Source organism: Pinus tabuliformis, chromosome 6, assembly GCF_031772625.1.
Source record: "Pinus tabuliformis cultivar Carrire ecotype Pingquan chromosome 6, CPIR1, whole genome shotgun sequence".
Taxonomy (NCBI): domain Eukaryota; kingdom Viridiplantae; phylum Streptophyta; class Pinopsida; order Pinales; family Pinaceae; genus Pinus; species Pinus tabuliformis.
This window is the reverse complement of record NC_142292.1, coordinates 448,305,777-448,330,548: the sequence shown is the minus strand read 5'-3', so window position 1 is coordinate 448,330,548 and position 24,772 is coordinate 448,305,777. Positions and strand designations below refer to the sequence as shown.

Here is a 24,772-nt window from a genome sequence, read left to right as displayed (position 1 = left end):
CCCCCCCTGCCTGCTCACCCCTGCTCGCCCTCCTGTTCACGCTCCTCCCCTCCTGCGCACACTCCTCTCCCCGGCCTTCCGCTTCTGCTCGCCCCCCTGCCTGTTCACCCCTGCCCGCCCTTCTGCACGCCCTCCTGTGCACGCCCTCCTGCTCGCCCTCCTGCATGCACCTCCCCCTTGCCTGCCGCTTCTGCTCACCCCCCCTGCCTGCTCACCCCTGCTCACCCTCCTGCGCACGCTCCTCCCCTCCTGCGCACACTGCTCCCCCTTCTTTTCTTTACTGGTAAAGATCCAGACTTTACGAGTAAAACTCAAATAGATGGAATTATAACTTAACACTAATTTGAATTTTGAATTCAATATTTTACTATCGCTTTTTTAAATATTTAAATAAATTTTGAGTCTGGGAATTAATCTCAGTTCATAGTTTATGATTTACCAAGGTTAAAATTACGCAAAATATTACACTTTTGCGTTAAACTGAAAGTAAGACGAAATTTTGATTGGATTACTGCAAAAAGACAACAACAAATAACAGAACAATATGGTAACCCCAATTTCCACACTTATTTGACCGTGTATATATCCTATTGCAGCAATTGGGTGATGCTGAGCAAGGTGCTTAAAGCTTGCCAGTAGTTAATAGTAGACCAGTAAGAGCCTATGAGAATTGGCTTGAGAACAGTGCAAGGTGCTTCACAGTTGCCTGGGTTTATAGTAGACCGCTAAAAGCCAAAGAGAACTAGCTTATATTAGGCCGGTGGGAAAATAGCCCAAAGTTTGATTGTAAGCACATTTAAGTATCGGCTCTACCTGAGAAGTTTCAACGCGACACGTTCTGTTGTGCTCTCAGTGTGGCCAAAATAAGTTAATTTCCGCCGAAAATACCCATCAAGCTCAATAGCATACCGTAACTCTCCATTTCATCAACAAAATCTGTAGTTTGCAATCCATGTTTAATGTCGAAAATGTATGTTCTAGGAAACCATACTCTCCATTTCATCAAAAAAAATCTTTAGTGTGCAGTCCAGGTTTCATATCTTGCTAGAGCCGAACATTTGCCTTTTTTTCATTGGAGTGATGGTGACTAATGTTTGAGATAGAATTGCTGAAGCGATTACACAATCAATCTTTTTCTAGAAAAATTCACATAATCAATCCCAACAATATATTTAGTTCAGTGTGACAGATGATGGCCAACGATGGGTTATTTTCATTTCGCATACCATTCATCATTTACCAGCAGATAACTAATTTGGAGAGGCATTTTCATTCATCATCGGCGTTCCCTTACCTGTCTCCTACAAGAAAAGCGTGCACCTGTTTGTTGACATCAATCCAACTGCATCCCATGACCTTTTTTATGCCTCTCTCTTTCATCATTCTCCTTACCTTTTCAATGTCACGCCACCTGCCAGCTGCTGCATAGATGTTTGCGAGAAGCACATAAGGTGCAGGGTTTTCAGGATCCAATTCAAAAACTCTTTCTGCTGCAAATTCTCCAAGCTCTACATTGTTATGTAGTCTACAGGCACCAAGGAAACAAACCCACAACACAGCATCTGGTTTGATAGCCATTTTGTGGATAAAGTCTCGCCCTTCATCCAGCAGCCCAGCACGGCCAAGAAGGTCAACCATGCATCGATAGTGCTCCATTGTAGGTTGAATGTGATAATTTTCTCTCATGCAGTCGAAGTATTGATATCCCTCATCTACTAAACCTGCGTGGCTGCATGCTGATAAAACACCAATGAAGGTAACACAGTTCGGACTTGTATCAGAGCGTTTCATATGTTCAAAGAGATGCAGAGCCTCCTTACCGCAGCCATGCATGGCATATCCTGAAATCATAGCAGTCCAAGATACAACATTTCGTTTAAGCATTTTGTCAAACACTTCGCGTGCATCCTCTAAACTTCCACATTTTGCGTACATGTCTACAAGTGCATTCATTACAGCGACATCAGGCTGAAATTGACTTCTAATTATTTGTCCATGGATCTCCCTGCCCTGTTCCAGAGCTGCCAAGCTGGTGCATGCCATGAGAACACTGGCTAAGGTTTTGCAGTCTGGCTTCACACCTGCCAATTGCATTTGTCGATAGAACTCGAGGGCTTCCGCGCCATGTCCATTCTGAGCAAATCCTGTAATCATTGTCGTCCACGAGTAGATATTCCGTTGAGGCATTTCGTTGAATAGTTTCAGGGCATCATCAACAAGCCCTCGCTGTGCATACCCTGAAACTATAGCAGTCCATGAGACGACGTCTGGTTCAGACATTCTGTCAAACAGATGGCGGGCAGTCTCTATTCTTCCACATTTTGCATACAGGTCTATAAGAGCATTTGCCACAGATACATAATACTGGAAACCAGCCAATATTATTCGTTCATGGATTTCCAAGCCCTTTTTTAGTGATGCCAAGATCGTACACGCTGAAAGAGCAGAGGAATAGGTGAATCGATTGGGTTTGACACCTACCTGGCGCATTTGGCGAAAAAGTATCAGTGCTTCCTCAGGAAATCCATGGCGTGAGTAAGCCGCAATCATGACAGTCCAAGAGCAAACGTCTCGTTTTGGTATTTGCTCGAAAACTCTGCGGGCGTCCACCACAGTCCCGCATTTGGCATACGTGTTGAGGAGTGTGTTGTATAGTACGATGTCTGCCATACATCCATTCTGATTTATGTGGGAGTGGATTAATTTGGCCTCTGCTAAAGCTTTCTTCTGAATGCAGCGCTTCAAGTAAGAAACATAAGACCTGCAAGAGTCTACAAATGAATTGCGTTCATAGATAAGCTTGCTTAAGTCTTCAAAGATCATTATAATGGGTATCCTGCAAAATCTTCAAATATCATCATAATGGGTATCTTCCAAATTCTTCAAAGATCATTATAATGGGTGTCTTGCATAGGAGCCCGGTCTGGTAGTTTGGTTAAGAATTTAATCATATCAAGGATGAAACTGGTTTTGACTTCGTCCCCTATTATACAGTGCATAGCTAACTCCATAGATTGAAATTCTATCAATGCTCTTCTGCAGCAGTCTTTAACCTGATTATAAATTCGGGTTATTGGAAGAGCAAGCTGCAAATTCAATCGATCATTCGGAGTTATGGTCAGGAGTTGCGCGCATTCAAACACGATGCATCGTTGACATGGAAAATTTGTTCCATGCCTGGAAAATTAAAACGGCCAATCGACATCTAAGAAGTTTGGACATTGAGTAGGCAAGGGTATTTATTCCATTCGTATGTGTACCACATATGAGCTCTCAAATCTTCCAGCTTTGTAATTATTTTTTCTCCGTGCATTAAATATTTATAAACAATTTTATATTTTAAGAGTATGTTTCATTAACTCAAGCATAAACATTAAATGTTGATTCGAACTTGTTGTGTTTAAAGAGGTAGTTCGAACTTGTTGTGTTTAAAGAGGTAGTGACCCTAGTGCTACATGTCATCCATTTCCTTCCACTTTGGTCGTATTCATGATTAGGTAATGCATCTATGATCTTTCATCTCTGCCTCTCTATGATCCTCTCCGTGTCTTGGTAGGATTCTCTCCGCAAACTTTTTCATAGTTGCTCCATTATAATGATCAATCAATGATTAAATGACATATATTTAACCTAAACTTGCAATAAAAACAAGAATGATTCACTGGTACTAAGAATTGGGAAATCCATTGTTATAACTATCACATCTCTAAAGGTGCTATGCATTAGAGAAGCACTGTAATGAACCAATGTTACATAGAGAGTCACCATCGGTATAACCATCACATTTCTAAAGGTGCTATGCATTATAGAAGCATTGCAATGAACTAATGTTACATAGAGAGTTTCACTTGAAAGATAATAAACAACAAGGTCATAAATAACAAACAAGTAAAGTTCTTACTTAAATTTTAGTGTTTTGTTAAGAAATCCACATAAAGAAGTTTAGATTGATACTAGTAGGTGCTTCATTTTTTTGTCCTTTGTTACTCTTACCAAGAGACTTTTCTTTCTATGAGCCCTCAACTTGTCTTGCTAGGAATCCTCAATGTCCTTGTCCTCTACTCTTTTTGGCAAGAACCCTCAATGTCCTTTACTACTTCATTTTCTGCTTTTTGAGTCTTCTTGCCAAGGGCTATCAATGCCCTTTGTTGCTCTAGTCATTGCTTTTCCTTTGTTGCTTCTATCATTGTTTTTCCTTCATTACTGCGGGAACATTTTCCACTCGGAAAGCTCATGAATTTTGAAAAAAATTCCATCCTTGAAATTTATATGGGATTCAGAATTTGACTTACACAAGATGTCCTTGCATGCTAGATTTCACTTTATTCTCTATAGGTTTTGGTCCCATAGATTCTAGTCCTGCCTATCCTTTTTTACTCTTGTAATGGGTGGTCGAATGAGTGAGAATTTTGGTCGGAATAGAGAGGGACATATTTCATGCCCCTTTTAGTGTTTCTCTAATTCTTTTTATCTCTAGAACCCAACTGTGTCCTTCGAATATGAATTGGATCATTATATTATTTCTCATTCATCTTGATACTTTCAGAGTGGAAAAAGTTGAGGAATCAACTCATAGGACCATTTTTACCGGTAGGTCCTAGTTTGGGAAATTGGGGTTTGAAACCTTCTGGAAGTACTTTGAGGCATCAAACGACATTTTTTGGGGGCGTGAGACTTTGTCATGTCACACCCCCTAGTGTTATTCTATACACAAATGCCTTTTTAATGACATAAGAATTGCCTCAATCAAAGTTCGTATGCAAAATTTATGCCACCTGGAAATTGACTTTCCTGTTTTGACTATCATGATTCGAGAGGATGCCACATCAACCCTCATTATTTATGGAAAAGGGGCTAGCCACATGATCATTATGAAGAAGACTCTAGAAGAGTCAATATTGTAACTCTAATTAAGAGTTGAAGGAGTCAAACTTAACCACTAGTAGGCTATCGGGTTGTGTTATAACCGGGGCACTAGGAGGAAAAGAGCTTCCATTCTATTCGAGTGCATTTTGTTTCATATTTGAGTAGAGTAGTTGAGAGTGGATTGGGAGGGAGAAAACATAGAGGGTTTGTGCATTATAGTAGCCCACGAGTCATAAGTCACACTTCTTTGTACTTGCATCCATTTACATTCAAAGAAAGAGAGAGCAAAGTAACCTCACTTTTGAGCTTAATTTTCTATAGAAAGGGTTTCCCAAGTCATATTTTATGTTATTGTGGTTTGTGAGTGATTGTTCTATTTATTCTATATATTTTTGTATAATTATAATTTGCGTGCATTTGAAGTAAACAATAATTAACAGATCCATAATCCTAAGAAGAAATAAACCCTCATATTGTGGATTTTGGATTTTCTAATATATTTTAGTAGAACTTTTGTAACGAATTGTCCAATGGATTATCCACAACAGTTTATAGATAACCTCCAAAGGAATACCTTGAGAAGTAATGAGATCCAAGTCTCTCTAAAGCATGGTGTGCCCATGAATATCCTTTTAAACCATTTCTAAGAAATCATAGGCTTCAAGCACAAGTGGTGAGAGCCATGGCATGTTTTTTGCAGAGAACGCTAGAAAATATAATGCATATTATTTACATGTGTCTTTGTCCTAGGAAGCAACTCATGTGCCTCAAACAAGACCATCTTCTCTCATGTTTCCACCACTCGTCCTCCATCTTTACACCACAACCAAAAAACATTATAATTATTTCAAAGATATTTAGGACATGTTCGAAACTCACAAGATCCCATATTTGAAGCTTAATTGACTTGTTGCAAATGGTGATGATACAAGCTCTGAAATCAACACCAATTGTCAAGTCATGGATTGGATGAAACCATTTATCAACAAATTGTAATAGCATGCATGATTTACCTATGCCCGTCATAAAAATAAAAAACTTTAAAATCATCAACGACTTGATAAACTTAGAGGTTGTTAAAAGACATAAATTAATAAACTCAAAGGTTATTAAAGATCGAAAAAAAATAAACTTGGAAGTTATCAAAGACAGTGAAGATAATTAACTCTAAGGGTTTATTGAATTATCTGTCTTTGTTTAGGATATATGTGAAAAGGTAAGCATGAGACATCTTCTAGCTCTATAGATTCAATACTAACTCTTGTGGCTTCTACTCTTTTGATTCAATCATTCACACTCTATTACGCAAACAAAAGAAAGTTTAATGAGGTTGGGGATCAAAAACATTGAAAAAAATGGATGGCCATTGGCAGTGAAGAGATTATGGAGTGCTTGATTTGGAACAGGAATTTGGAAAAGGATTATAAAGAAAAAATACCTAAGAAAGTAGTCAATTTATGGGCGGATTAAGGGGCACAAGTTCCTAGCTCTATCTCATATATATGGAACAATTTTATGAAGGTTAAACATTGGTTGATAGTAAATCTAAGGTGGCAGATTGGCTTGGACCCTATCAGAGGATTCCTAGATAATCATTCATTTCCTTTCTCTCTCATCAAGTACATCCATGATAAAGGTATATATTTTTTTAATTAGACTCAGGTTGCTAATGATCATATTTTCCTATATCCGACTTGGATATGCTCTAGAGATTTGGGTTTATATGGTGAATTAGAATAGATATGGGATATTTGTGTGATCAATTTATATATGGTTGGAATCACTTTGTTGAAAAAGGAAGACATCTTTACATGGGATGGTAAAGTTGTTCAGGGACATATCACTATTAAGGAGGCCTATAGGTATATTACACTATCACACCAAAGATATGAGCAAAGATGGTAGTTAAGAAATTTCTAGAAATGGGAATTTCCCCTAAAACTCAAATGTTTTGGGTGGTTGGTTTGGCATAATAAGATATTAACTTGGGATAATTTATGTAGGAGAGGATTCATAGGTCTTGGTAGATGTGTTATGTGCAAGGCTAATAATGAGGATGTTTCCCACCTTTTTCTCAAGTGTCCATATGCAATATCCATTTGGATCGATGTGTTGAACATTTTAAACATAAATGTTGGATGGGGTACTACATCAATAGAAGTATGTCTGAAGGACTGGAAGTCGAAATACAAGGAATTTAGAACCCTTCCATTTTATATTTTATAGGGCATATGGAGGAGAAAAAATGCATATATTTTTAAAATTATTCAATTGGACATTAGTAGAATTTGCATAATAATATATGCATATTTTAATTAGATCGGGCGTGTGGCACAAAAGAGATCATTGAGATGCATTCAACAAGTGAAGATCTAGAGCAGATATCCCGTGGGGCTTTTTGATGGGGCTTCAAATCATAACATATGTAGTAGTGGGGCATACATTGTCTTAAATCCAGGTCATTTTTATCATTTCTGTTGGAACAATGGTTCAGGTACAAATACTTGATCTGAGATCATTTCTCTTTGGGGAGTTTTATATTGTGCAAAATGGTTATCCATTGAGACATTGGATGTCTATGGGGATTCAAAAGTTGTTATAGACTGGGCAAATGAAAAGTCTTCCTTCGATCCTCCAATGCTCATTAACTAGATGAACAAAATTAGGGTGTTGATTGGACATTTCAGTGGGCTGACGTCTCTCATATACACAACGAACATAATAGTATTGTTGATGCTCTCCCAAAAATGGGACATAGATATCAACCGGGGGAGACCGACTTAACGCATATAGTAATGGAAAACTTCAAAGGATTGGAAAAAACTTGTTTACTTGAGTTTCACAATTAATTGATGTTGATCTACAAGATTCCATGTTTAGTTAAAGTCATACACTTTTGATATGTAGTTATTATAATATGTTTTTTCTATGTAGTTATTATAATATGTTTTTTCTGTAATGCTTCTACATAGATAGATTTTGAAATTTGAAATAAGCGTTTTCTTTTGTGATATAGTCAAGACACAAGACATTGTGAAATCTTGAATATTAATTCATATGTAAATGTCTTTTTTTAATACAAAAGCCTGTTGGCTTTTATTTCCTGAGAAAAAAAAGAAGGTAAATCCAACTAAGATATGGAATAAGCATATCAGTTTTCGAAGATGGTGAAGCCTGCAGTACGTGCACGCCTACAACCATGTTGTCATAGTAAAGTTCGCGGAAACTCTTTGACTCTTTATCTAAGGCTATGTGGGCATCTGTAAGATTACTAGAGGTTTTTCATAGGTAATTCGATGAAATTTTTTGTCTTTCTAAAGATTTGACATAGGTTTTCAATGAATATATTTTACTGTCAGCGAGAATGGGGGGTTTCGTGGAGCTAGAACCGAACCCAAGGGACATTATGTCACTTTGGGGACTCAATCCTACTCAAACCTGGAAAGGGTGAGGCCTCCACTTGGCGGCTTGGATGCAACGTCAGCATCCTGGGAAAATTTTGGGGTTTCTGACGCTTTGGACGGTTGACAGATGGATCAAGATCAAATTTTTGGTTGGGATGAGGTGTTGATGGTGGTTCATCATTCGGTAAATGCTTGTCAATTTCCCCTTCCCGGGTTATCTGAAGGTCCTCCTCCAAACAATCATTTTATGTTTTCTTCTTCAAGCTTGGATGCAGGAGCAATTCCAATGCGCTAAGGGTTTACAGTGATAGGAGACCAGGATTTTCACCTGTATGGGGATCTCACATATGTGGTTTGAAGTAGTGTTGGTTCAAAACAAGGAAAGGGTTTTTTCCCTATGTTTCGAAGGGCGGTTTTTTCCCTATGTTTCTTGGGTGATGCCCTTCGAGGTCATATCAAATGAAATCCTTGGTAGTTTTGAGCTTTTCAGCACAGTGAAAGGCAGAGGCATAAGCAAGACACATAGACAAGAACTGGAGCCTACCCCCCCTTCGAAAAGTTGGGAGTGAACGGATGTCCTATGGAAATTGTGAGTGAGACCCTTACGGATTTTGAAACCCTAGAAGCAGAAAGGTCACGGGGGGTGGGGAGGCTGGCTGGCAAACAAATAAGAAGGTTATTCGAAAAGGAATTTGGAACAAAAGACAGTAGGTCTCGTAGGGCAGAGGTTAATAGGTAAAAAGGAAAACTTACATGGCCAAAAACTAAAGACTGGAACTTAGTTTTGGGTGAGGATATACAACTTGATGAAAGTATGGAAATGGTTGAGCATGTCTTGGTCAGAAAATCAAAGGGTAGATCATTCCAGCTGGAAGGCTTGTATGAATGGATAAACAAGACGTGGGGAGATACTCTGGTGAAGATTGTAGAGGTAGATATCTTATTCCGTGGTTGGTTCATGCTCAAGTTTGAGTCAAAGGAAGCAATTACATGGGTTTTGGATAAAAATTGCAGCATAGACTCTTTCCTGGTCATGTTGAAGCGATGGAACCCACTCTTTGATGCTCACCATGAACATTTGAAATTTTCCCATTATGGGTCAAGTTACCTGGGCTCCTTTCCCATCTCTGGACTCTGGACGTATTATGTGTGATCAGGAACAAGTTGGGGTAGTTTATTGAAGCTAATATGTATTTTAAGACCTCAAAGGTGAAGAAAGTTGCTCGAATTTTGGTTAATCTTGACAGGGGATATAATTATCTGCAGCAAATTGACTATGAGGGATTCCTTTTCGGTGTTGGCGTTGTCACTGCTTGGACCATCTTGTGAGGGATAGTCCACTAGGATTTAGGGGGGTAAAGGGACCTGGCGTGCAGAAAGTTGACAGTCTAGAAGACACACAGCTGGAGGAAGACTTCGTCAATATCCTTGAGGAAAACAATTCAGGACAACAGAAGAATGAGCAGACCCCATTGAGGACTCAAGCGACTACAGACGAAGGAGTGGAGCTCTAGAGGGAAGATACATCGAATAAATGAATGGAGTCACAAGCTCTGGATCGGGCTACCTCCTCTGCTTGTACATGTGTACCTCCTTTGCATGGATATGGAGCTTGGTCCCTCTAGGATTTCCCCCACTTCATGTTTATCCTTTCCTTTTGTTTCAATGGGAAAGCCAATTGACAATGTCATTACCTCCACTGTCTCACTGACTCCTCTCACAAAACCCATTTTGGAGATTGATCCCCCACCTCCTTTGGATTCCCATTATAGACTATCCAAAGTAGGATCTAGAGAAGACTCTTGTGTAGCTCAGGGGGGACTGGGTCTACTTCCACCTATCTAAAGAGTAGGCCACACTAAGGAAGAAAATCCCAAATTTTTAAGGCCAAGCTAAAGGCCCGCCTTGATATCGCTGAAGGGAAGCAAAAAAGTGTCTCGATATTCTTAGAGCGGTGAGAGCCCCAATATCATTTTTGACATGATTCTCACGTCCTTCAATTACAAGGGACTGGCTAGCCCTGAAAAGGATGATGCAATTTGACAAGATAAGATCTTTGATATATTGAATAAAATGTTCCCTGGATGTTTTTTTATTTTCGGTTGATGTTAGAGGACGTTCCGGGGGGCTTGGCTATGGGTTTCAAATCAAAATCCATAAAAATTCTCAGCTTCTGTGGTTCAGAACAAATTCTTGGGGTGAACATTTTTTTAACAAAACTTAGTATGGAGCTATCTTAGTATGGAGCTATCTGTGGTCAATATTTATGGTCCATAAAAAAAAATTCAAGTGAAAAAAAGCTTGATAGTATTATATAAGATATATAATGGCAAAATATTACATCATTTGCTGAGAAAATAGGTCCGACCAATATACTGAAACAAAATTTGCAGATTAGTCGGAACCGAATGATAATCCCCAATATGGCCTTATAGACAGTATATGACAGCATTATGCATAAGATGGTGATACTACAGCTTCAATAGGACGATGTTGGATAAAATTCCAAACATCAATATAGCAGAAAAATATAGGATCGATATAACCACCTGCAGTTCTAACAGTGGCAAAATACAAAAAACAAAATATAGGAAAACCGGAAAGACATACCTGGTATTCTGCAATGAAAAATATAGGTTATGTACCAGGGAGAGAGAATTCCTGTATGGGGAATCTTTCAGTTTCAAATATTATCTCCATATTCCAGATGCCCGGTTGGGAGAACAGACCTTTCTTGGATAAAATGTCGGCTTGTTGATTTTGTCGAATAGAGTAGTCCTCCATCAGCCTCCATAGGGACGAGATTCTATTCATCCAGCCGATAAGATGTTGTTCCTTGATGTGATGCTTCTCAGAGACATGATCAATAATAACTTTGGAATCTCCCCAAATCTGAAGTGTTTGAATATTAAGAAAATGGCATATGGAAAGAAGACCTACAAGTGCCATAGCCTCTGCTTTGATATTTGAACCCTTTCCTCCGTTCCAGAAGATTTGATATTGCAGATTATCCTCCATAATAATATGAACCCCACATCCACAAATATCATTTTGAGCTGCCCCATCAAAAAACGCTCTAGGATAAACCATATGTTCTGGAGGTCGATCTGATTGATTTGCCTTAATACTCTGAGCAGATTTTGCTGGGATTGAGTCGTAGAAGGATACAACATTATCATATACTACCGAGAAAGGATCCATTCTACCCTGAAAAATACTATAATTCCTCCACTTCCATATAAACCAGAGAGCAAGAAGAATGACAGGCCTCCATGATGCATTTTGTCTGCTCCACCAAATAAAAGCCTCTATTATAGAAGCATGAGAAATGTAGGGGAAACCAAAATATGCAGCTAGGCCATGCCAAAGCTGCTGAGATATATGGCATTGAAAAAATATGTGAAAATTGTTTTCATCAACCGATTTGCATGCATAACAATATCCCGGTCCGATCCAATTTCTCTTTTGTAAATTATCCCATGTTAGATTTTTGTTGTGGAACACTAACCATGAGAAAAGGATGGTTTTTTTAGGACAGCCAGTTTTCCAATAGATAACACGAAAACAGGGAAGAGATTGATCATATTTGTGACCGATACGGATAGTATAGATATCCTTTACACTTACAGATTCCATTTTATGTTTGCCGTTTCAAATGAGAACATCATCATCGAACATGCGATATAAACCACAGTTTCTCATACAACACTTCACCTGCTCCCATTGTTGCGCCAGATCGCCTGACATACCCATATGTGAGGAATCCTTCCAAATTGGGAATGGGCCCTGCCAAGTCGCGATAAGCTTATCCCATGTAAAAAACCCCTTTCTATGAAAGAAATTTAAAAGCCTCTGAGATATATTGTTGGCATCTCCCCCACCCATGATCGGATCAATTCCAATGAGGATCTTGTTCCCAGATTGAAAGCTCCAAACCAAATTTTTTAGGAAGAATTTTTCGACTTTACGGAAACTCAACCAGATTGCAGATCCATAAGCAACCCCAATCTTTCCCATCCTGAACTAGTAAGTAATGTCTTTGTTTGCCATATATTTTCTCTTTATTGTCTTGCTCCATGGACCTTCCCCAAAGATACCCCTCCAAAGTGACTTGCATATTAAAGCTTTCCCAAATAACCTCAGATCCAGAATGCCCCAACCTCCTAATTTCTTTGGAAAGGAAATATCAGATAATTTTGTTAAATGATATTTCCTTTTATCCGATTGACCACCCCAAATAAAATTTGCAGACAGTTTTTTCATCATATGAATGATGCTCGAAGGAATATAGAATAGATGAGCCCAGTATACAGCCAATTGAACCAAAACAGATTGAGTTAAAACAACTCTGCCCGCTAAGGATAGACATTTATATTCCCACTCGGAAATTCTTTTATAATATCTGTCCAGAATCCAGAGCCAATCTGATTTTGAATATCCATTGGCTTTTAATTAGAACCCAAGATATTTCATCCCTTCCTTGATGGTTTTCGCTTCAATCCCGAATAGAGAAGTTAAATATTCAATAAGATCCATGTTAACATCATTGTGATAAAATGATGATTTGGATTCATTTATGTGCAAACCTGTAGCTTTTTGAAAACGATCCAATATGTCATGGAGACATAACCAAGATAGTTTGAGGGTGACCAAAATTTCTCATTGGGAGCCTACGAATTTTGGGACCCCAAGCCCACCCAAACCCATTGACTAAATTTTTTCATCAGAAAACGTGTTAACAATCATATTGATGTAAACCTGATCAAGTACAAACCATCCCGGCGAAATTGGAGGACTATAGATTCGATGGTAACCAAACGATTGGACAAATTTCTAATGGCTAAAGATATGGCTAGAAAAATTATCCTATTTTGACAATGGGTCAAAATCAGTGGTGCTTTTGATCATCACCCAGTCTTCGTGGAGGTGAAGCATGGAAATTGAAAATCGGGTAGCCCCTTCAAATACAACCCCTCCTAGATTAATGATGAGGGTTTTGTACAATTGGTAAAATATTATTGGATCCTTTTCAATCAAGATTTAGTATCTTTTCCAACCTACCAGTTTGTTGACAACCTCAAAAAGGTGAATCAGGCTACCATTCAATGGGCACATTAGAAAAAGGCTAGAGATGATGCAAAGATCAAATATGTAGAAGAAGAATTGGAAGGATTGGAATCTATGGAGGGTGGGTGATACGAATCAGTGGAAGTTAAACAAAGAAATCTTAATTCTGAGGCACAAAAGAAGAGACTTCCTAGATGAAAAATAAAAACAATGGAGGCTAAAGAGAAGAGCAGTTTAGTTAAAAAGTGGCCCAAAAAAAAAAAAAAAAAAAATCTTTCAAAATTATGCAAAATAAAAGGGCACAGTAGTTGTAATACTATTTGAGAGTTTCCCAAGCCAAACGGAGGCCGAGCAATAATTTTTGAAGAACTAGCCTCCATGGGAAAAGAACACTTCAAAAACCTCTTCAAGGCTTCAGAGGAAGCCACCATTGCTAAAGTTATTCGAACTGACACAATTCTTCCCAGGTTTTGTTGATGATGAGGAGAATCATAACTTAATGGATTATGTCTCAGCTGGCGATTTGGAGGTTGTCCTTATAGGAATGCAAAATGATGGACAATGGAATTTTATTTGAGTTTTTCAAATTAGTGGGGAGTGATTTGCTTACAGTGGTAGAATATTCTCACTTATTTGGAAGAATCTATGACCCATTCAATACAACATTTATCACCCTTATCCCAAATATTGATGACCCTTGTTCTTTTGATGACTACAAGTCATTCTCCCTATGAAACTGTGTCCACAAAATCATCGCTAAAATCATTGCCAATAGAATCAGACCCATATTGTCCAAGAATGTATCTAGATAACTATTTGGGTTTTATAGAGGCATCAAATACACGAAGCTATAGGAGTGGTGCAATAATGGCTTCATAGTCTCAAAATCAGGAAATTGAAAGGAATTGTGGCGAAAATTGACCTATTCAAAGCCTACAACTGGGTCAACTAGGTTTTCATTTGGATGATTCTTACCCACCTTGGATTTGAAGTTCCTTTCATCACTTGAGTCATGAGTTGTATCATTCACAGTTCTAATCAACGAATAAACCTCCCCTTTCTTTCATGCCCAAAGAGGCCTAAGATAGGGCTTCCCATTATCCACACTTATATTGCTTTTAGCAGTAGAGGGTCTGAGCAGGTTATTGATAGCACCAAAAAAGTGGGGAGCCCTAAAGGGCATTGAAGTGGCGGACAATATTTTCATTGCACATCTTCTTTTTGTCAATAGTATCTTGCTTTTGGCAATGGGTCAAGATAGGATATGAAATCTATCAAGGATGCTCTTGCATTATTTCAAAAAGCAACTGAGATGATCATAAATGTCCAAGAATATACATTGTCATATGTTGCACTGTCTCATGGGTAGGTGTGTAGGACTCAAAGCTATTTTCCCTTCATTATTAAGACATTTTAGGACAATATGAAATACCTTGGTTTTCATCTAAAGCCAAATTCATACAAAAATGTCGATTGGATTTGGTTACTAGCTAAAGTGGAAAAAATATTAAAATATTGGAGTTTCAAATGGTTGTTGCAAGCCGGAAGACCGGTCTTGATCAAATCTGTGCTTGAAGCCATCCATGGATGGCCCTAATTTTGGTCCTTAGGGGAATTATTAAGTCTATCAAAAAGCTTTGTGGGTGTTTTTTGTGGACCAACTCCAAGGATGAAGTCATTTTTCCATGGGTACATCGGGACCGATAACCAAAAGCATGGGGTAGTTGGGGCTTGAAAGATCTCCCAATTTTCGCAAAGGATTCGGCCACGAAGGTTGGGTGGAGATTGCTTTCTATTGACATCATATGGAAAACAATTGTATATCATAAATACATATTTCCTCTCTCTATTGATAAATGGATCTGGTTCCCTAATAAAAATGCATCTAACATGTATTTCATTTAGAAAGAGATAATATATTATTTTGCGGTGGTTGACAGTAGGCTCGCATCACATGTGCAAAATGGGAAAAGATTTTTCATTGGATTGGACCCCTAGACTAGCTATTCCAAAAAACATTGTCTCCTCAATGAGCTTGTGACATACTTAAATAATCAGGGGATAACCTTTCTCAACTAAATTGTTGACGAGGGTTAGTCTACCTTTTGGTTTAAAGGCTAAAAAATTGCCACACAATTTAATTTGCACAATGATTTTGTTGTTTAGTGGATGGATATTATCTTAAAGCATCACATATCAGAATTAGAGAGAAGGATGTCTCGCTCATATTGGTACATTCTCCAATAGGGCATTGCACTCATAAAACTAGGTATATTCATCACATCGCCGAAAGATAAAGGGAAAATCTTGAATGGTGGTGGAAGCATATTTGGAAGCTCAATTGTCCATAAAAAACAAGACTATTTATGTGGTGTATCATTAATAATAAAATTTCTGCATGGGATAACTTACAAAAACACCATAGGGAAGGTCCTAATTGGTGCATATTGTGTAAGGATGCTAGGGAATTTGTCACACATTTATTCTTACATTGTTCCTTCACTTTGAGTATATGATCTGAAACCAAACAACCACTGGACTATCATTTGGACTATAGGGGTCATTCTTTCTTGGAGGCATGGAAGTCTTGGTGGGATACATCAAACAATGAATCTCTCAAGAATATCCCACCCCTCATCTATTGAGGGGTGTGGTTGGCTTGGAAAAAAGTTATATTTAAAGACATGTCCTCAGCCCCTGGTCTCATCTTTGCACAAATTGGTGCAATTTGTGCTTTAATACCATCTAAAGAACACCAAAATGCTCCTCGCATCATTACTGAAGAATTGAACAATACACAAATTCCTTGGTCATACTTTGACGAAGCCTCCAACGAAGATGATATATGTGGGGGTGGTCTGCTCCTCTATATAAATTAACATCATTTCATGAAGTCTAAAGTTGGATTGGGAAGAGGATCCAATAATTTTGCAGAACTTCTATCACTCGAACTCCTTCTATGTTGGGCTTTGGAAAACAACTGTCACTCTCTTTAAGTTTTTGAAGACCCCTTAAATGTTATCAACTGGTTCAATGCCTCTCAAAGATGTCACAATCACACACTACTTCTAGTTTTAGAATAAGTCTTATAGTTAAAACAAGATTTTGACTTCATTTCTTGCTATCATAAATACAGGGAAAGGAACACTGCAACAAACCTCCCATCTAAGGAGGGAATTAGGAAACTTATGGGAACTTTACAAGTTATGGAGCACATAGATGACTTAGTTCGTGAGTACCAACACCATCATTTGATTGAGGGGTGATATCTATAGCTTCATATAAATATCATATATCCTATATGCAGTTTTTATTAGACTATTGTATATCTTTTATCTTCATAGTATCATATATTTGTGGCATTACGCCGGAAATTAGTGTATATGATAGTAGCATATGTTGGCAACAATCACTAGATCACATGCACATATATGGATTTCTCTTTGATCTAGACATGTACCCTTTCTTACAAATGTTTTTATTTTTTTTTATCACAGGGATAGATCACACAAGCCCTGCTTATTTCGTGTATATTTCTTGGTATCAGGGGAAAAAATGGATTGAATCTCAATGCATATGCTAAATGTAACTTCTTATCTTAATAAAAAGTTGTGGTTTTTTTCTTCAAAGAAGAAGAAGAAGAAGAAGAGAAGAACTAAGATATGGAATATATATAACATTAATAGATTGTGGGCACCTTTCATTGTTATTGAGGTATTCCTTCTATCAATGGTAAACTAGTACAACTTGAGAAGTGTTAAATAACATGTTTTTCCCAGGAAGAAATAAATTCATTGGGGTGAGCTATTTGATAGGAGTTCCAACATATACCAAATATTTTTGATGTGCTACTTACTAGTTGGCCCTTTCCAAGTTGTTTTGAAGCTTGTTGTCAAACAACAAGCCATAATAAACATCTTTTGAATCATCCATATTCATTTTTGGAAGGATGGGCTTTGAGCTTTCCTGCTTGCCTTGATCTTGTGCTTTACTCCACCCGCGATGGAGAGAGTTATTATTCATCTCTAGTGACATAGTGGACTCTTCAGGCTCTTTGGTGATGTAATAAATGTTGGAAAATGTAACTAGTTTCAGTATTCATAATTGTCATTGTACTCATGTCATTATGTATATATTATGTAACAAGGAAAATAAGAAAGAAAAATATTATTTTCAAAGCATGGGTTTCATGCTTCATTTGATTGGTCAATTAGGTCAAGCATACATTTTATGCTTCTAGGATTTGTCAAGTTAAAAATAATATTTGTCATGAGTCAAGAGAGTCATTATCATTCGTATAATATCCACAAGGGCTAGTTGTAACATGTAAAAGATATTATTTTTATGTCTAGAAAATCATTTGTAACCTCCAAGACCAAGTTGGCCCTACCAAAGGAAGTCAGCCTAGAAGAGGCCTAATTCGACCTCATGAGAAGCATATATATAGAAGGAACTTTGACCTCATTAGCACACAATCATCTCATCTTCGATCTGCAATAAGAAGCAAGAAGAAAAGGGAGTGAAGGTCTAGGAGAAGGAAGAATCTCAAGAAGAAACTGAAAATTTGACTTTTGTCAACATTTCTTCTCACACAAGGGAGAAATCTAGGGATTTTGTAGTTTGTTGGGGTCAAAGATGTAGGTGCAAATTTCAGATCTTAGGTAGAGGGTTGAAACTGTGATTTGGAGCTTATTGGAGGAGGTTTGACCTTTGTTGAGTTTGTTGATCTTTGACTTGTTTGGAAGATATTTTTGGAGGGTTGACTTGGTGCTTGGAGGAGGTCTTGGTCTAAAGGTTTGGGTCTTGGATTTCTCATTTGATACGATTCTATAAGAAGATAAGAGATTCTTTTTGGGTTTTCCTCTTTGGAGGGGTTTTTCCCTAGCTTGGAGCATATATTTTGTGTTCATTGTCTTTTATGATATTCATGATTTATGTTCTTGATAATTGTTTGATGAAAAGAATCTAATAAAGAATAATACGAAGCTAACTAAAGTTCACATGATTTTATCAAGGATAAGGAGAATTGTTTTAATTTCTTCCCTACTTGATCCTCTAACATGGAATTAGATCTAAGGTGAAGAAGAATGCAACTTGAAGATCACTCTTGTTAGCACAAGGAGAAGACTTTAATCAAAAATACTATGAAGGACATTATTTGCAATAAGGACACAAGGAAAGGCACGAGAGAAGGATACAAAGAAGGCTACAAGAAAGAGGAATCAAAATGAACATCTTGAAGGAAGGTTGCTACTACTCCATTATAAGCTTTTTTTGAGAAATAATATTGATTTCTCTCTCTTGGAAGGCTATCAATCTGAAGGCTCGTTGGAAGACATATTTGTAGGAAGCATCAAGAATCCTGGGAACATCATCCACTCTTTGGAGCAGATTGAAGACATTATTGTTGAAGGCATCCTAGAAGTCATCACTCTAGGGAAACTCTGAAGTCTCTTGAAAGGTCTTGAAAGCATCAAGATAATTGAAGGCATCATCAAGAAGGACACTTGTTTGATAAGTAAGTACCATATTTCTCTCCATGTCATAGTATACAAATAAAATGAAATCATTTTGAAAGGAAAGTAACAATCTCATTGGATCAACAAACTTGCTAGCATGGAAGAAGATGATTGATTTAGTACTCACAGAAAATGAAGTCATGGAATATGTTCTTGGAGAAATTACTCAACTAGACAAAGAGAAGACTCAAGAATTAGCAAGATACAAGAAGGGAGAGATGAGGGCACAAAGGATTCTTATCGAATCCATAAAGGATCATCCAATTCTCTTTGTTGCTGATTTGAGTACATCTAAAGCAATCTATGATAAGTTGGTGAAATTGTACTCTATAAGTACATCAAGTCAAAAAATATCCTTGAGGAATCAACTATATAAAACAAGGATGTCAAAGAATGAATATATGTCCACATATCTTATGAAGATCTCACAATTAAGGGACCAATTGCAAGGGCTTGGGGAAGTCATCTCTGATTCAAAAATGACTACTTGTGTACTAAATGCTTTGCCACCTGAATGGAGTAGTTTTGCAACTAGTGTCTACTCAAGAAAATATACTACTTCCTTTGATGAACTATGGGCTCAATGTATCTTGGAAGAAACAAGGATAAAGGAAAAGGATGACACCGAATCAAATGAAAAGTCTCAAACCTTTCTTGTAAAATCCAATAAGAAGAAAAGGAAGTTTGGAAATTCCAAAGGAAAACAAGATATGACAAGACACGATGTTTTGGATGCAATTAGTATGGACATTTTAAGAGGGATTTCCAAAAAAATAAAAACAACAAAAGGAAGGAGAGAAGTGGAGCTCACGTAGCTAAAGAAAAGGAAGCACCTGAGAAGAAGTTGAAAGGTGAAGATCCCAAGGATCTATCTATTGAAAGAAGCTCCATCTCTATCAGGTTTATTTGCAATTTGTCTTTATTTAATTAGAAAGTTTAAGTTAAAGTAGCATGCATTGTTTCATTCTCTAGAAGAGTCTTGGTTTCTGTAAAGCATAGCATCATAAAAGGAAGCATATGATAGTAGAAGAATTAGAGTATACATGATCAAATTTCTTTGGAAAAAGTCCACTAGCTAACAAGAATGAGAAGTTTTGTACCATCTTGCACATCACAGTTCATCCTAGTGTTTATTAACATTATGTTATAAGTAGTTGATGAGGCTCATCAATAGGTATATTACAAGGGTCATGATGCCATCCTCCAGCTTTAGAACTATCTCTTTCTCATATTTCTTTACAAATTTTGTTATATTATTCTTAGTGAGAAGGGTAATTGATCCAGGTGGATATTGGTGGCCACCTGCCAAGTCCACTTGGACCCCCACCATTGTTTCTTTCAACTTTTCAGTTTCCTTAATTGTAGCACAGTTTACTATTTTTAGCAGTTTTTCGGGTCCTGAACTTCCGGAGCCGTTTTCAGGCCCTAAACGATGTTTTTTGGGAAAACTAAGAGCAACATGTGTCCATGGACCGATGTTGCTCTTCCCAAATTTGTAGTTCTTGGATAGATCTTTGTTATTGTGCGTGTCAAACGGAAATCGTATGCCAAAGTTATGACCCCAGGAAATTGGTGTACCAATTTACCCAAACGAGGCCCACAGTTTGGCGTTTCATCTTCTAGGGTTAGGCTTTTGGATGTTTATGGTTTTCCATTGTTTCTCAATAATAAATAGGCCTTCGAGCCTCATTGTAACATAGTTCAGAGACATGTAGCTGCCACATCTCTTCTCAGAGATAAGCTACCATCGCCCTAGCTGGTTTATTTCCATTGCTGTTTGTAAGCATATTTCAATATTTTACATTAATGAAATGAAGTATTATTTCCACTGCATCTATGTGTTTATGGTTATCTTGTAATTTGTTGCATTCCTGTTTAAAACCGGATCAGTGGTATCAGAGCGGTCTGCTTTTTTCTCTGTTTTTCTTTGCATGTCCCCAACGAGGTCAAGATATAAGGAGTTAGGGCTTGAACTAGTCGAACCTTTGCAATACCAGCCTCGCAAATCCCGATGGCCTTCCATGGCGGATAAAAAGAAAGATGAGGGGGGTAGGAGATCCTATCAAAATCTTGCTCAAAGAAGCCCTCGAGCGATAAAGGAACACGATGATGGATAGCTTTGCCCAGATCCTTCAGCGGCTATGCAGGGGTGACACATCAGCTTCCAACAGCGACTCTAGAAACGCCACACCGTTTAAGGTACAAGTTAATTTTGAAATCCCCGTATTCGAGGGTCAGATAGACACAGATGCCGTCGATAAATGGTTAAATCTGTTAGAGGGTTATTTTTTTGTTCATGATTTTTTCAGTCGGGAAAATATTATTTTCGCTCTTCTCAAAGCAGCCCCCCACATCAAGGACTGGTGGGAAACCTACTGCGAGCAAAAGGATGAATGTACAAGCTCACTATTTTCAGCCGCACCCACTTGGGATTCATTCTGGGATGCCATCAAGGAGCAGTACTACCCTGTCGGAAGCTATAAGGATCAATACATAAATTGGACCACGCTGCGGCAGGGAAGGGACCAAGACATGCTGGAGTTTACCAATATTTTCCATACCCTTCACACAAAGTTGGGTATCAAGGATTCAGAGCAGCATTTGGTACTCAAATATCATCGCTGCCTGCACAATTACATCCAGGAAGAAATAGAATTCCTGAACATCCCCTCTCTCAGCACGACATATCGATATGCCGTCAAGGTCGAGCAAAAGTTTAAATAGAAGAAGCGAGACTTTGGATCTGCGAATCCGAAGCAAGGGAAAGGTGCTCCCAAACCGCAGAACAAAGGACAAAGCCAAGGCGGGGCGGCCCAAGACAACCCGCCAAAGCTGTAAGCAAATAACAACGTCGTGAAGCTGAAAAAGGACACGGGAAAGTGGTGTGAGTTCCATAAGAGCTCCACTCACAACACAAGTGAGTGTCGGGCCAAGCAATCACTAGTGGCTGAGCTAAAGGTTTTAGAATCAGATGCATGTTCTAACTCTAAGTGAGAACCCGGAAAGGGGAATGACAAAGGGAAGCAAATTATCGATGCGGATCCCAACACCACCGTTGCCACCACGAAGATCCAGAAGGAGGAACCCGAAGATCCAGAGGAGGAGGAGCATCTCTTCTACTCCCAGATGTGGGTAAAGGGCTCCCTGCTACAGTTCATTGTTGACAGCGGGAGCCAAAAGAACCTCATTTCGGCAGAGGTCGTGAAGCAACTGGGCTTACCGACCACATCACATCCACAACCGTACACCATCGAGTGGCTTCACCAAGGACGAGATCTTTGCGTGAGCCAGGAGCATCGCCTTCCATACAACATCAAGGCCTTCACGAATGAGGTATTGTGTGACATTGCTCCCTTGAAGTTTGTGATGTATTATTAGGACAACCATACTTGTGGAAGTGACATGTTGTGTATGATTCAACGCCCCGTGCTGTTATTGTTACTTTTGGAAATAAGTTGTACATGATATTGGAGGTAGCACCGCCTACCGCCATCTCTTTGGTTACTGCAAAACAATGCAGTAAGCTCATTTCCAAACCGGGAAATTTGTTTTCTTGATGATATGCCCTCAAGGAAAGAATAAGATGGTGGCCATGACCTCCAGACAGGGCCCCTCCACACAACAACTATAGATGGAAAAGGTCGTGGAGAGGTATGAGGACATCTTCACCTCCCCCGCAGGGGTTCCTCTGCACTGTCAGGTCAAGAACTCCATCGATTTGATCCCCGGTGCGCCATTGCCCAATGGACCAATCTATCGGCGCTCCATTCTGGAGAATGATGAAATCAAGAGATAGATTCAGGAGCTGCTACAGAAAGGTCACATCCATCCGAGTTCATCGCCTTGTGGGAGCTTGATCGTGTTGGTACAGAAGAAGGATGGGACTTGGAGACTCTGTATTGACTATCAGGAACTAAACAAGATCATTGTCTATAATAGGTACCTAATCCCATGGATTGATGACCTCTTGGACCAAATGAATGGGGAAAAATATTTCAGCAAGATCGATTTGAAGTCAGGATATCACTAGGTACCAATCAAACCCTCTGATGTGTGGAAGACTACCTTCAAAGCCAAGGAGGGCCTTTTCGAATGGTTGGCTATGCCTTTCGGATTGACGAATGCTCCTGCAACCTTCATGAGGCTAATGGATGATATCTTGCGACCATTCACCAACTCATTTGTAGTGGTATAGTTGGATGACAACCTGATCTTCAACCAGAGTTGAGAGGAGCACCTCCACCACATCCGACAGGTTCTCCAAACACTGCGACAACACAAGTTATGTTTCAATTTGGAGAAATGCACTTTTGGCATGACCCAATTTCAGTATCTGGGATACATTATTGATGAACAGGGGGTGCATGTGGATCCAGCCAAGATCCAATTCATTCCGGATTGGTCATCTCCAATCACTCTGACAGAGCTCCACAGCTTTCTAGGTCTTGCCAACTTCTACCACAGGTTTGTGTTGGGATTTTCTCATATCACTTGGCCCTTGAGTCAAGTCACCAAGGGAGGAGCGAAAGTAAAATTCTTTTGGTCTGAATCTCAATAGAAGGCATTCATAGAGTTGAAAGATCACCTATGCACGACACCAGTGTTCACATTACCAGACTTGCAACAACCATTTGAGGTCGAGACAGATGCCTCTGACTATGCTAGTGGGGCAGTCCTTACTCAACATGGGCATCTAGTGGAATATCGCAATGAGACACTTTCATACACAGTCCAGAAGTATCCCACGTATGTCAAAGATATGTATTCCATTGTGCAGGCCTACCGACAATGGAAGCATTACATTTTGGGGAAGGAAACAATCATCCACACAGACCACCAACCCCTGCAGTTCATACAGGCCCAAGGGAAATTACAGAATGATTTCCATCAAAAGTGATCCACATACCTGCAACAATTCCATTTGAATATCACGTATAAGAAGGGCAGCACCAATAATGTTGCAGATTTCCTTAGTCGACCACCGATCATGGCATTAACCACCGTGCTCAACTCTTGTGGGCACGAGATTTCTGATGGCCACTTCTCTACAAAAGTGACCCAGAATTCGGCCACACATACCAGAAACTCTTGGAGGGTCAGCATGTTCCAGATTTTCACCTCCATGATGCCTTGTTATGCCACCTGGGTCACCTTTGTGTTCCTTCAAGCGAGCGTGCCAAGATGATTTGGGAAGCACACTACTGTCCGGCTGCTGGGCATTACGGGGTCGAGAAAACGATGGCAGTACTATAGAAGTATTTCTATTGGCCAAATCTTCGACAGGATGTCGGGAAGTACATCAGATCATGCATTTCCTGCACCATTGCCAAACCAGCCATCAAGAAGCAAGGCCTTTATATCCCGCTGCCTACCCTAGTCGACCTTGGGAATCCATCTCCATGGATTACATGTTAGGCCTTCCTTCCATTAAGCATGGAAACGACTGTGTTTTTGTGGTCGTCGATAGGTTCTCGAAGATGGCCATTATGGCGGACTGCAAGAAGAATATCACAGCAGAAGCCACTGCTAAACTCTTCTTTGAACGAGTGTGGGTACACTTTGGGATCCCACAGTCTATCATCTCAGATCAGGACAGCAGGTTCCTCAGTACATTTTGGTCCAGTCTCTGGTCGATGTTGGACACCAAACTCACTAAGTCCACAACCTTCCATCCTCAAACTAATGGCCAGACAAAGGTTATCAACAGGATGATCGTACACATTCTGCGCATGTACAACTCAAAGCATCCACACACATGGGATAAGAGCCTCCCCTATGTTCAGCACAGCTACAACCGGGCTCTCCACAGCTCGACTGGCCACAACCCTTTTCAAGTGGGCTTGGGATTCCAGCCACTATGTCCCATTGATGTGGCCATGCCATTTACAACTACTCACACAGATTCGGCTCATATCT

General features: G+C 39.1%; 1 pseudogene; it reads right to left on the bottom strand.

The window, feature by feature from the left end:
- Positions 1-1,290: 1,290 nt before the first annotated feature.
- LOC149259239 (pentatricopeptide repeat-containing protein At2g13600 pseudogene) lies at positions 1,291-2,823 on the bottom strand (annotated as a pseudogene).
- Positions 2,824-24,772: the final 21,949 nt, after the last annotated feature.